Source organism: Sapajus apella, unplaced genomic scaffold, assembly GCF_009761245.1.
Source record: "Sapajus apella isolate SASKATOON/1434 unplaced genomic scaffold, GSC_monkey_1.0 scaffold32, whole genome shotgun sequence".
In the NCBI taxonomy this organism is placed as follows: Eukaryota; Metazoa; Chordata; class Mammalia; order Primates; family Cebidae; genus Sapajus; species Sapajus apella.
The window spans coordinates 2,568,202-2,581,916 of record NW_022436972.1 but is presented as its reverse complement, the minus strand read 5'-3'; the positions used below and the strand labels follow the sequence as shown (position 1 = coordinate 2,581,916).

Genomic DNA, 13,715 nt, shown 5'->3' with positions numbered 1-13,715 from the left:
CAGCACCCTTTCAGCCACCCATCCCTGCCCCAAGCTATAAGCAATTTCCTGGGCAGTTCTGTTGCAAGCCTCCCTGCACTTGTTCCTGCCTCCTACTAGAATGAGTCTGCCCTCATCTACCTCCTCTTCCAAGATGGAGCTCAGTCCTCTCCTCTTCACAAAGCCCTCCCTTCCTGACCACCACCAACTCTTTCACAGATAGAACTGACCACTTCCTTCCTTGGATCCTGAAATAATTAGAACAATAAAACATGATACTTCTATCTGGTATTCATATGTCTGACCCTATATAGAAATAGACTATGATTTTTGAGAACAGATGTTAGTAAATATTTTAGGAATAAATAAATGCAGTGCTAGAGCCAAAGCCGGAATTTGAATCTGGATCCAACTCAAAACCAGTATACCATGCTGCATGTCTGAAAGCCTTGCATCTACTTTCAAGAAAGTCACTCTTATTGTCAAGATAGTAGCCACTAAGCCAGGGTGGCCAATGAGCACTTGAAATGTGTCTAAACTGAGATGTGCTCTAAGTATGAAACACATTATTTTGAGGATTCAGCATGAAAAAATGTAAAATGCTATTTTAGGTTATATAAAATATATTAAAATTAACTCCATGTTTCTTTTTGATTTTTAAATACAGTTACTAGAAAACAGAAAATTACATATATAGCTCACATTATATTTCTATTGAACAGAGCTATACCCTATAAAGTATACCTTTTCTCTTCCTTATTAATAAATCCATTGACATGATGCTAAGCATAATTTAACCTTTCCTAATGCCATAGAGCCAGACCATCAAAGACTGAACTGCAGTGCGAAAAGCATGGCCCTGCTAAACACACAAGAGTTTGTCCCTCCACTTCAAACTCACAGAATATTGTTTTCAGAGTTCTAGCAAGTCACTAAGCTCCTACTCTACTACAGCTTCTGGCACATCACATGTAACTCCTCAGGTTTCTAATGATCCAATCAAGATATTTCACTGAAATCTGAGGCAGCAGGTTGGTAGGGAAAAGCAGGGCAGGACCAAGGCAAGGTAGAGCACCTGCCTTAGAGGGAACTAAAAAACTCAGAAATTGAAGATAAACAATTTCTTAAATAACAGCTTTACTGATATGTAACCCAGATACCATAAAATTCATCATCTTAAAAGGTACAATGTTTTTTATCATATTCACAAGGTCATGCAATCATCGCCACTATCAAACTACAGAACATTTTCATCACCCCCAAAAGAAACCCATACTATTAGCAGATATTCCACAGTACTCCTTAGCCCACTCTTTGACAACCAATAATCTACTCTGTCACTTGAATTTGCCTATTCTGAATACTTCATATGAATAGAATCATATAATATGTGGTCTTTTGTGTCTGGCTTCTTTCAATTAACAAAATGTTTTCAAAGTTCAGCTATGTTGTACCAGGAATCAGTACTTCACCGCTTTTGATGGCTGAATAATATTCTATTGTATGAATATGCCACATCTTATTTAACTATTAATCAGATGATGGACATTTGGATTATTTCCAGTTTGAGGCTACTATGTACACATTCACGTGCAAGTTTTTATGTGGATGTAAGTTTTCAATTATCTTGAGTATACACTTAGGAATAGAGTTTCTGGGTCATGCTGTTACTTCATGCCTATAATATGAGTAACTATCAACTGTTTCCCAAAATGACTGTACCATTTCACAGTCTCTCCTGCAAGTACCAGGGTCCCTCCCTGCACTTCCATGTCTTCCCACTTAACTTTGTCTTTTTAATTTTAGCCATCTTAGTAGATTGTAGTGATATCTTACTGTGATTTTAATTTGCATTTCCCTAATGACTAATGCGGACTCCCTTTCCATATGCTTATTGGCCGCTTGTATATCTTCTTTGGAAACATGTCAACTTAAATCCTTTGTCCAATTTTTAATTGGGTTATTTGTCCTTATCACCCCAAAAAAAGTTATACAGTTGAGTATAACCATTTTTTATATATTCTGGATACAAGATCCTATTAGATATATAATTAGCAAAAATTTAATCTCATTCTTAGGGTTGCCTTTTCTCTTTTCTTGATGATATCCTCTGAAGGAAACAATTTATAATTTTTATGAAGACTAATCTATATATTCGTCACTCCTGCTTTTGGTGTCACATAACAAGAAAATATTGCCTAATCCAAAATCATGAAAATGTACTCTTTTTTTCTGAGGCTTACTGTTTTATATTTTAAAGTCAATAATCCATTTTGAGTTACTTTTGTATATGGTATGAAATAGGATACACCTTCATTCTTTTACATAAAGGCATCCATTTATTCCAGCACCATTTATTTAAAAGATCATTCTTTCTTCCTTGTATTTTGTCACCCTTTTGAAAACCAATTAATCATAAATGCATGATTTTAACAACATGTAATGAACTTCTTTGCCTTCTGTAATAACTTTTGACTAACAATCTATTTCACTTCATATCAGTATACCCATTCCAGCTCTCCTTTTATTGCTATTTTCGTGTTATATCTTATTCTATTATTTTACTTTCAAAGTATTTGTGTCTTCATATATAAAATGAGTCTGGTGAATGGCATATAGTTGAGTCATGTTTATTTCATATTTATTTAATTTATTCTACCAATCTATGCCTTTTAACCAGTGTTTAGTTCATTTATATTTAATGTAGTAATTCAAAACGGCAGGATTTACATCCGCCATTTTGCCATTTATTGTCTGCTATGTCTTATGTCTTTTTGTTTCTCTATTACTGCCCTCTTTTGTGTTAAATGGATATTTTTCAGCATATTCTCATTCCGTTTCTTTTATTGTAAATTTTTTAGTTATTTTATTAGTGGTTTGTACTCTTTTATATTTACCTATATAATTACCTTTACTGCTACTCTTTATTTTTTCCTGTGGATTTGTGTTACTGACTTGTGTTCTTCAGTTACTAATTGAAAGACTCTAATATTTCTTGTAGGGGCAGTCTGCTGGTGGCAAATTCTCTGTTTTTGTTTTTCTGAGACATCTTAATTTTTCATTCCTTTTTTGAATAACAGTGTTGCTGGATATAGAATTTTTGACTAGCAGACAAATTTTTGCCTTTCAGCATTTTGAATACATCATTCCACTATCTTCTAGCCTCCACAGTTTCTGATAAGTCCACTGTTAATCTTATTGAAGATCCCTCTACATGATTATTTACTTCTCTCTTGCTACTTGAGTTTTTGGCCATTATTTCCTCAAGTAGTCTTTCTGTCCCCTATCCCTCATTCTTCTCCTTTTGAGACTTCAGTCATACATATATTGGTATTCATAATGGTACCCTATATCTGATGTTCTGTTCATTTTTCTTCATTCTTTTGACTTTCTGTTCCTCACAGTATATAATTTCAATTGATTTATTTTAAAGTTTGCTGATTCTTTCTTCTGCTAATTCAAATCTGTGGATGAGCCTCGCTAGTAAATTTTTTTCAATTCAATCATACTTTTCAATTCCATAATTTCTATTTTGTTTTTAATAATTTCCCATTTTTAAATTGATATTCTCTATTTGATGAGACATCATTTTCACACTTTAATTCTTCAGACAAGGTTTCCTTTAGCTCTTTGAACACATTTATAATAGCTAATTTTAAATGTTTGTCTAATAAGTGAAGTATCTGGACTTTCTCAGGAATATGTTTTATTGTTTTTCCTGTTATGGCCAATATGTTACTGTCTGTGTGTGGAAATTTTATGTTGAAAACTGAATCTTTTAAAATGTGGCAACTCTAGAAATAAGATTTCACCCAGCATAAAGGTTTGTTGTTATATTTGTTGCTATTATTGTTTCTATTGCTGTTTGTCTAGTTCCCAGACTAATTATCTAAAGTCTGCTTTCTTTATCATGTGCAGCTGCTGACGCCTAACTTCAGCAATCAGCTAATAATGAAACAGACTTATTTAAATGTCTTGAACCAACATATATCACAGCCTTTGCTGAAGGGTTTTGTGTGTTGCAGGGTGGGGTATATGCTTTTAACACTCCAGCAGATAGTTTACAACTCTTAGACTTCTCTTCCTACTTTACTTATGGAAAGCCTCATTGTTATCCTGAGATGACATATTAGGGCCTTCTTAAGTATTTCCTGGACATATGTACGTGGGCCTTCTAGATTCCAAAGACTATGTCAAAGCTTTTTAAAGCCCGCATAGATATCTCCTTTTCTGATTTTTAAGTTTTTTGGTTAACCCCAACTGGTAACACTGCCTCAGGCAGCTGAGATATTAAATAATTACTGCTGATTGTTTTCCACAAATGCCCCATGGCTCTGCAACACTAGCTTTGAGAATGGAGCTTTTTTAGGAAGCTTCTAGACCAATCATATAGTAACAATTTTCTGAGACTGGGGATCTTGGAGGGCTTCAAATCTGTTTTGTCACTTTCAGTGGCTTCTAGGCTATTCGTTTTGAAGGCTACCATGGAGGTGGGGAGGAAGGAATGGGAATAAGGTAAGTTTAAACGTCAGAAAGTTGACTGTTCTTACTGAGATTCAGTCCTTTTTCTTGAATAAAAAGTCCTCAGATTGTAGTAAACTCTTGGTTAATTTCCACCATTCTAAAATGGTTTATTTTGATATTTTTGTCAGTGCCTTCATGTTGTTGTGCAGGAGAGACTTTTCAGAATGTCCTTACTCCAATAATTCAGATGTGCTTCCAAGATAAATAATACATTAATGCAATATTTTTTAAAAATCAAAATTAATGTAAAAAATCCATGATGAACAAAATTTTAAAACTTTAAATACAAATAGGATCTGTAACAGTGCTGTTCCAAACCAAACTGGAGCCTGACACAAAAGGAAAAATCAGTAATACTGATTCCGTTTTCCTTTAAAATTTTGGTATTTTGTTCATTATGGATTTTTTTGTGTTAATTTTGATATTTAAACTGCATAAAATTTTTATTTGTATTACTGAGTGTTTTGGTATCCCTTAAATTTTGTGCCTGAGGCAAGTGCTCAACTTGCCTCTCTCTAATGCTGACCCTGGAGAAATGTGGTGGCAGGCTACATTTCTGCTTTCATTGTTATTCTCTAAATTGATATTAATGCTAACCCACATTTATATTTTATCCACTATCTTGGGCTATTATCAAAATTAAAATCCTAAAATCTAGCATTAAAAATTCAGTATAAAGTTTGGGGGTAGAGGACAATGTAGTTATACTATAATAACTTCATAAATCTGCTAGTAGTGGCAAATTAGCTCAGTCAATGTAAAGCTAATTACTAGCTGCCAGTTAAACTAATACAATGTGGATCTTTTTTTTAAAAAAAAAAAAGAATACTTGCAAGAGTCTTCAGAGAATTAAACGTAATGTTTGGCATGTTCACTGTACAAACTTCCAAAGATATCATGTAACACTAACAGAAAATGCATCAGGCTTAGAAACATCCATTTCAACCAAAATTATTCTGCTACATGATTTCAGTTCTCAAATTAACTTCCCCTGAAGTAAACCAATAGTAATACAAGAATTAGAAGCAAAAAATGTGTTTGGCTTAATACATGGCTACATTTGCAACCTACAACAATTATTTGTGTGTAGAAAAATACTGCCTGTCTTGAGAAGCTATTTGGAATGAGTAATGTCAAACAGCTTAGGAAAAAGATAATTAATTCTGGATGATTTGAGATTACTTCTCCCATATTTACAGAAACAGTGTTCATATTAAGTTTTTAGATTAGAACTTTATAGTAGCAACCCGATGAAGTGTGGAAAATAAACTTCTCGATTAAGTGTTTATTATTTGCTTCTCCTGTTTTATCATCATTTATTATAATCCATGGCTCTATATTCCATGCTTTTTCCATTGTACTTTTGGGGAAAAGCACTTAAAATCACTGTATCAATATTAGCCTGTTTCTCGACAAATGTATTTGCCTTATTACTGTCTTTATAGATGCTAATGCACTATGTTGGCTTTTCATTTCTCCAAGCTGAGTCAAGCTTTCTAAAGTCAGTATCAGTCAGTCATCAATACTGGTTTGGCCCTAATCACATACACTGCTGACTTACCTAGAATGACTGTGTGTACACACTGTTTTGTTTCTCTATGGGAACTGAACCTACTGGTTCAATCTAAGGTAAACAGAGTAAAAAGACTAATAAGGAGAGGACCTCAGAGATCATACAGCCCATCCTCTCTGGCGCAAGGGAAGTACATTTGCCTGAAAGACAATAATCTTATTTTTTAAATCTCTTAACAGATAAAATATCTCCTCTTCTTCTATCTAGTCTAACTGATAATAAAATTTAAAATAGAAATAAGAGACCAGGCCAGGCGCTGTGGCTCACGCCTGTAATCCCAGCACTTCGGGAGACCGAGGCGGGTGGATAACCTAAGATCGGGAGTTCAAGACCAGTCTAACCAACATGGAGAAAACCCATCTCTACTAAAAATAAAAAATTAGCCAGGCATGGTGGTGCATGCCTATAATCCCAGCTACTTGGGAGGCTGAGGCAGGAGAGTCGCTTGAACCCAGGAGGCGGAGGTTGTGGTGAGCTGAGATTGTGCTATTGCACTCCAGCCTGGGAACAAGAGAGAAACTCCATCTCAAAAAATAAGAGACCAAAATAATCATTTTTATTTCATCTAATCATTCATTTTAAATTAAAAACCATTTATTTTTATTGATTTACTTATTTAGCAGATGATATGACCACCTAGCTAGATTTATTGATTTATTTACTTATTTAGCAGATGATATGACCATCCATCTAGAAAATCCAAGAAAAATAACAATGAGGTTATAATCACTAAGAGTCTGAAAAGTGCCTGGTTACATTACATTTTAGAATAGCTTCCTATGTATCAATTATTAGTTACATATAATACAATCAACATGTAAAATATATACAACCAATTGGAAGATGGCCCATTTACAAAAGCTAAAGAGCAGTATCAAATACCCGGGAATGACCTTAAGTCCCTTATTTTCCAAACATAATGGGGCATGTGGAGAAGCTTGCAAAGTAAGAGACCGCATAAAGTCATGACAGGCACAGAGTAGAGTCTGAAACATCTGACTCCTATAAATGCCACTTCCCTAATACCAGCTGCATATGCTCACTCAAGCTGCTGTGCTGTTCTCTACCCACCAGCAAACAATCCAAGGAACCTCTATATGAGAGATTTCTGCTTTGGTTGTTGATGGTTTAAAATGGTTATAAGTTAACAGCTTAAAAAAGGAAACAGCTATCCCATCCTGGTTCCATATCCCTGTCCCCATGTGTACAGGAAGGCTGTAACTAAAAACCAGCAGTCAGCCCCTGGCTGCTGCTCCCCAATGGCTTCTTCACCTTCTCCACTGAGAAATCCATGAGAGCCTGCTGACAGGTCCATGGTGTGTGTGTTCGGGGCAGGGTTGCGGGGAGGGCAGTTCTGGCTAGCAGACGTAGGGCAGCCATCTGGGCATGCAGGAGCTGAGCAATTTCCCCTCCTCAAACCCTAACCAACCCCAGTTGCCTTTAACTCAGGGCTTCTCTCTGGCTCAGTTGTACTCAGAAAGTTGCTCTAGGTTCTTGACATTAAGACATTCCTCAAGCAAGAGCATTCCTCTAGCATACCGCTGTCCCCATCTTTTACACATCATAGTTCTGTTTGTTTCTAGGGTGACTGCAGGGATTCCAGGCTGGAGTGAGCTTGTCCCCAGCCCCTTTCCTATGACAAGCCAGTGGGAGTCATCACTGAAGACACATAATCTCCCTTCCTACTCTTGTTCAGGTATGGTCTAGGATTCCGATGCCCTGGGAGGCCCTCAGTTCCAAGCCACCACACCACTAAGGCCCTAAGAACACCGCCAGTGCTCGTGGACAGCCTCAGGTGGCTGGAGTCAGGGACAGGGTCGCTGTTGTGAGAAAAAGCTGGCCATGAGCATGAGATTCCCCCACTGCAGCCTGCAGCTGCCTCCCTGTGCTCCCCATAAATGCCTGCTGCACTCTGGTCGGGTGGCTCACTCTTCCATCTCCTTTAGGGTTCTGCTCAACATCTCCTCTCAGTGAGGCATTCCTGGACCACCGTACTTGAAACAGCAATTCCCCACCTCTCACTCCTTCTCCTCCATCTCTGATTTATTTTCTCCATAGCACTATCCATTCCTGATATATTAAGTACTTTACTTAACCTCATCTGATTCATTCCATTACACTGTACATTCCTCAAGGGTACAGTTTTTAACTGCTGCTCCATACGTAATAAGTAGAACACTGCCTGACCTGTGGAGACACTCAAAACTTTTTTGTTGGATGGTATCTAAAAAAAAAAAAAAAAAAGCTGGACACTGGTTAAAGGCAGTAAAGACGGATTTTACCCAGTACTGCTGCAGTGAGAGAAAGAGACTTCAGTGTAGAACTGAGATCAACTCCGATTCAGCTAGAGGTGACTGGGTGTTTGAAAGGCAGAATGAGGAAGCAGGGAAGGGAAATGAGAATGTGTGTGAGCTCAAGCAGGGTCAAGGACATAGAACACTAGAGCAAGCAGGCAAGGGGGACTGCCAATGAGATTAGGTCATCTGTAACTGCTAAATGCACTTGTCAAAGTTAGGCTCCTACCCCGCTACAGAGACTAGGGGACAGAGCCCTATCCTTCCTGACAGTTTCATTTCAAAGGAATGGCTCATAGACACTGAGGAAGACACTTCAGGTGATAGGAGACACACATACATCTCAAAGGCACAGAGAAAGAATTACAAGTTTTTAATAAATAGTCTAACAAAAGGAAAGTCAGGGGCCTATTATCATTTGTACAGGTGAGAACAAGAGATAAATTCTTTGGGGCAGCATTGAGCTTTTCTAGGTAGGAATGCAAATGAGGTTGGGTCATCCCAGGAACATGGCCTTAGGCTGCTAGACACCACATTATATGGTTTGGCTGTCCCCCACACAAATGTCACCATGAATTGCAGTTCCCATAATCCCGATGTGTCATGAGAGGGATTAGGTGGGAGGTAATTTAATCATGGAGACAATTACCCGAATGCTGTTCTTGTGATACTAAGTTCTTAAATCTGATGGTTTTATAAGGTGTTTTTCCTGCTTTTGCTCATTCTTCTCTCTCCTGCTGCCATGGGAAGAAAGGCGTGTTTGCTTCTCCTTCCTCCCCAGCCATGCTGAACTATAAGTCAATTAAACCTCTTTCCTTTATAAATTACTCAGTCTTGGGTATGTCTTTATTAGCAGGGTGAGAACAGGCTATTACACCATGCTAGGGTGTTTTCAAATCCCTTGGAGGGTGGGAGCACAGACAAAATTGTTTTTGTTGAAAGCTGCATTTCTTGCAGGCCAAGGCGAGGCCTAGTTGAGAAGACGGCACAGGGGAGCCTGACGAAAGTCAAAAAGAGAGTCTCTGTGAATGGGTGGGTAGATGGTAGATAGACGATGGATGGACGGATAGATGAGGTATAAGGGCTGGTGGGAAGGGTCAAGAATATAAGATCAAAAGGCATCTAAATTCACACAGGAAGTAGAAATCATTTCAGAGCAAAAGGGAAACTCCTTGACTCTTTTCAACAACTCATTTCAAACATGTGTGTTGTGGATATTACAAGCCTCCCACTTGCTCATAAAAACTGCTAATGGGAACAAGCTGATATTCATCTAGTCCTTCCAAACCTGCATTTGTTTCCTGTAGGATATTTTCCAGGACTGAGTTTGTTTGCTCACTGTTGAAAATTCATATTAGAGACCAATCCTAAGGAGCTTACAGAAGGATCTCCTATGGAGCTGATGCGATCTGTTCCAATTAACATTTTATTAATGAAGCATCTTTCAGTAGGTTTTTTTCTTCCTTTCCCCTTGGCATCTTGCCTCTGAGAAGAGGAAGAGCTTTAACCCACTTTCCTCCCTTCCCCACCCCGCTTCCATTCTTCTCCATCTCCAGTTCACACACTGAACCAGAACAGTCCCATGCATGCGAGATCACGAGGCAAAGTGCTGGTTCTCCAAGTAAGTGCCTGATTTCAGTGGCTCCACACAGCCCTAGGTTACAGCAGTTTGCAGTCTCTCAGCAAGTCAACTATGATGTCTAGACTTCTTTTTTTTAATCTTTTCAGACAACAAAAATTAAACTAAGAATAGGCAACTTTATAATTTAGTATTTAAACATAAGTTGGAGACAGGGATAAATTCAGGGTTTGTGGAACCCTGGGTTTACAGAATTCCGGGAGTGGGAGGGTAGAAAGAGTATTCTCCCAGATATGGAGAAATAGGAACACTTTCACACTGCTGGTGGGAGTGTAAATTCGTTCAACCATTGCGGAAGGCAGTGTGGCGATTCCTCAAGGATCTAGAACTAGAAATACTATTTGACCCAGCAATCCCATTGCTGGGTATATACCCAAAGGATTATAAATTGATCTATTATAAAGACACAGGCACACATATGTTCATTGTGACGCTGTTTACAATAGCAAAGACTTGGAACCAACCCAAATGCCCATCAAAGATAGACTGGATAAAGAAAATGTGGCACATATACACCACGGAATACTATGCAGCCATAAAAAAGATGAGTTCATGTCCTTTGCCACGACAGGGATGAATATGGAAACCATCATTCTCAGCAAACTGACACAAGAACAGAAAGCCAAACACCACATGTTCTCACTCATAAGTGGCTGTTGAACAATGAGAGCCCATGGACACAGGGAAAGGAACATCACACACTGGGGTCTGTTGTGAGGTGGGGGGCTAGGAGAGGGATAGCAGGGGTGGGGAGGTTGGGGAGGGGTAACATCAGAAGAAATACCTAATGTAGGTGACAGGGGTATGGAGGCAGCAAACCACCATGGCATGTGTATACCTATGTAACAATACTGCAAGATCTGCACATGTACCCCAGAACTTAAAAGAAAAAAAAAAAAAAGAGTACTCTCCCTATTTAAAAAAAGAATCCAAAAGTACAAATACAAACTCAGGGATAGCCACATGAACATACTGCCAGTGTCCTTCCCAGAGGGCACCAAAGAAGCCTGTGTGAGGGGCCTGAGGCTTAGGATCATTAGCTCCCCAGTTGATCTGCCTCTGCTAGAAGACAGAAAGGACTAGAGAGGTTTCTGCCACAGCATTCAAGTCTCTAGAAAATCGCTAAGCCTAACAGTCTTCATTACATCAATCCCTGAGACACTATTCTTACCTCTCTTTCACAAACCACCAACCCTGCTGTTCCCTCTAATTTGGCAACAGCAATTCATTATAAAAGTGCGTTATGCCGGCGTGGGTTTGGGCATCCTCCTGGATTTTGGCTTTAATAGTCTAGTTCCGTGTCAATTATGTAATAGCCAAAACAGGGAGTTTAATGGAGTACCAAAAGCACAGTCATAGTTCTTACATAAGCCTTCATAAACCATCCATAAGATCTGCTCTGGGGTTCGGATATTTGGGATTACATAAGGTAGACAGGAAACATTGACTCAAAGGCCAGGTTTCTTTCTGACTTTAAAAATAATAAAAGCTTTTTTGCATTTCATGTACTAGTTTATAGTGCTATAATAAGGTTTTAATTTGACAGGGAAAATAATCTTTCCTATGACTTACTTTATCATGTAAACATAAAGAAATATCCTGAAACTACTACTCAACTTTCATTGATACTTCTGCAAATGAAACGTATCACTCACTCAGGATTCACCTAAGTATTCTACATGGAATTATGGGTCCCTGATAAACATCAACTATTCTTAGCAGGAAAAACAATCACGAAGGAGCTTTTAGACAAAACAGAAAAGTCTACATGCTGTAATTCTTTGATGTGTCTCCTTTCCAATACCATTTTTTTCTTCCCATGTTCCTGACAACATATTTTTGACTTACCTTAAACCACTGTAGCAACATCTAGGCTACAAAGTGACAAAACAATGCTCTACAATGGTTCTCACCCCTGGCTACATGTTAGAATCACCAGGAATGCTTTTTAACATTATAGATGTCAAGGCATCACCCCAAACCAATTAGAAAAGAATAATGGGTGGAGTGGGGACAAGGGGTGTTCTCAGCTATCAGTATATCTGATGGTTTTTACTTTCATTTTAGTGGGGGAAAAAATAGCCATAAATGTACTTGTTTTAGGGCGTGGGGAAAGGGAAGGGAAAAAGAGACAGATACTTTAATAACTGGCAACTCATAACTACTAAGTTTCCATCAGAGATTAAAAATAAAATCATTCAATAGTTTGAAAACTAAAAAGGATATATGTGGGATCTTTTTATCAATAAGAATTCTCACCAATTCATAATACACTTCACAAAACCAATTTCTAATGCTTTACAATTCTACCTAATGACTTTTTTTTTAAAGGGTCCTATATTATCTTAAAAGGGTATCTCAAGCTAAGACCACTGCTTATCTCCAAGTAAAGTTAAAGCATGACACTCTTCTTGGATGCTCTGGTAATCAAATATAACTTTGCCAGTGAACAAATATTTTTTTAAGCACTTATATAACAGTGAGTACAGGCGCCTTTGGTATCCTGCCAAGAGAACTTCTTTCCGTGTTTGTATTTAAAATAGAATGGTAGTAACATCACTTGTGTGCCTGTAATTCCTTCTGTGCACAGGCTCGGAATGAAAAAAAATGGATGTAGCAAGCCGCTTCGCTGCTTTACCATTATAAAGCTTGAAGAAAATAACACACTCATACTAAATTAAGATCGAAGACACAGACCAAATTATCCAAAGCTGGGGGTGGGTAAGGGAGAACTCGCTTTAACTAACCTACCACCGCGTCTAAAGCAGGGGGTGTTGAACCTGGCAGCAAGCGAAGGTGCCAAAAGAGCTGCAATCCGTCAGCCAGAGCAGGTGATGTGGGCAGGAAGCGTCGGCGCTCTGGAGACGAGAAGCAGAACCAGCTGCGCGTCGCCCAACTCCGCGCACCTGTCTCCGGCGGCTCCAGAGGGCGGGCAGCAGAGCCAGCCGACCCCGCCGGACCGCGCAGCCGAGGATTCGCTCACCTGGATCGCAAAGAGCCAAGAAACGTAACGTCCAAGAGGCCACCACTGCCCTCACGGAGACGCTCATCCAGGTTCCGCCACGCTTCCTCCTCCTCTCCAGCGCCAGTTTTCTGTTGACTGACAGGTCTGGACTCCGCTAAGCGGTCAAGGGTTTCCGCAGAAGGGGGGCAGACAAACTTGCCCCGAGAGCGAGCGGCGGCGGCGCAGGTGGAGCGCGAGGGGCGCCCCCGCACCTGGAGCCGCCGACGCTCGCTGTCACCTCCGCCCGCCCACGCCCGCGCCGCGGCTGCGCCCCGCTCCGCGCCCCCGCACTCACCTCGGCGCAGGCACCGCCCAGGCCGCCGCCCCCGCTCGAGCGCCGGGGCGCAGCCGGGGACCGGGGCCGCCCGCACGACGCCCAGGCGCTCCCGGCTTTGCCGCGGCCGCGGCTGCTCCTCCCGCCGCCTCCCCCGGACAAAGAAGCCGTGGGGCCGGCGGCCGCCCAGCCCGAGCTTCGCCCCGCGAGGTGCCGTCCGCGATGACAGCGGCCGGGCAGCTAGCGGGCCTGAGCGGGAGGCGGCGCGGGGCGGCTGATGCGCGCACCCCCTCCCGGCCGCGGGGAGACGCACACGCCGAGACCCGGGCGCCTCCTCCCGGCCCGCGCTCCGCGCCCCGCGTCGCAGCCCCGCGCCGGGAGCCGCAGCGCCCTCTGCCGACCGCCCCTGCGCCGGCTCCTGCGTGCGC

At 40.5% G+C, this 13,715-nt stretch overlaps 1 protein-coding gene across 3 annotated transcripts in view; it reads right to left on the bottom strand.

The window, feature by feature from the left end:
- Positions 1 to 13,384, bottom strand: part of MTUS2 (microtubule associated scaffold protein 2) — a 702,116-nt gene extending 688,732 nt beyond the window's left edge. For 2 of the 3 annotated variants that reach the window (XM_032294817.1, XM_032294822.1), the window contains exon 1: positions 12,993 to 13,252. The gene's annotated coding sequence lies outside the window, so the exon portion shown is untranslated. Of the gene's footprint in view, positions 1 to 12,992; positions 13,253 to 13,308 lie in introns of those variants that run through there. The other variant, XM_032294818.1, reaches the window with a different exon arrangement.
- Between the last annotated feature and the right edge of the window lie 331 nt (positions 13,385 to 13,715).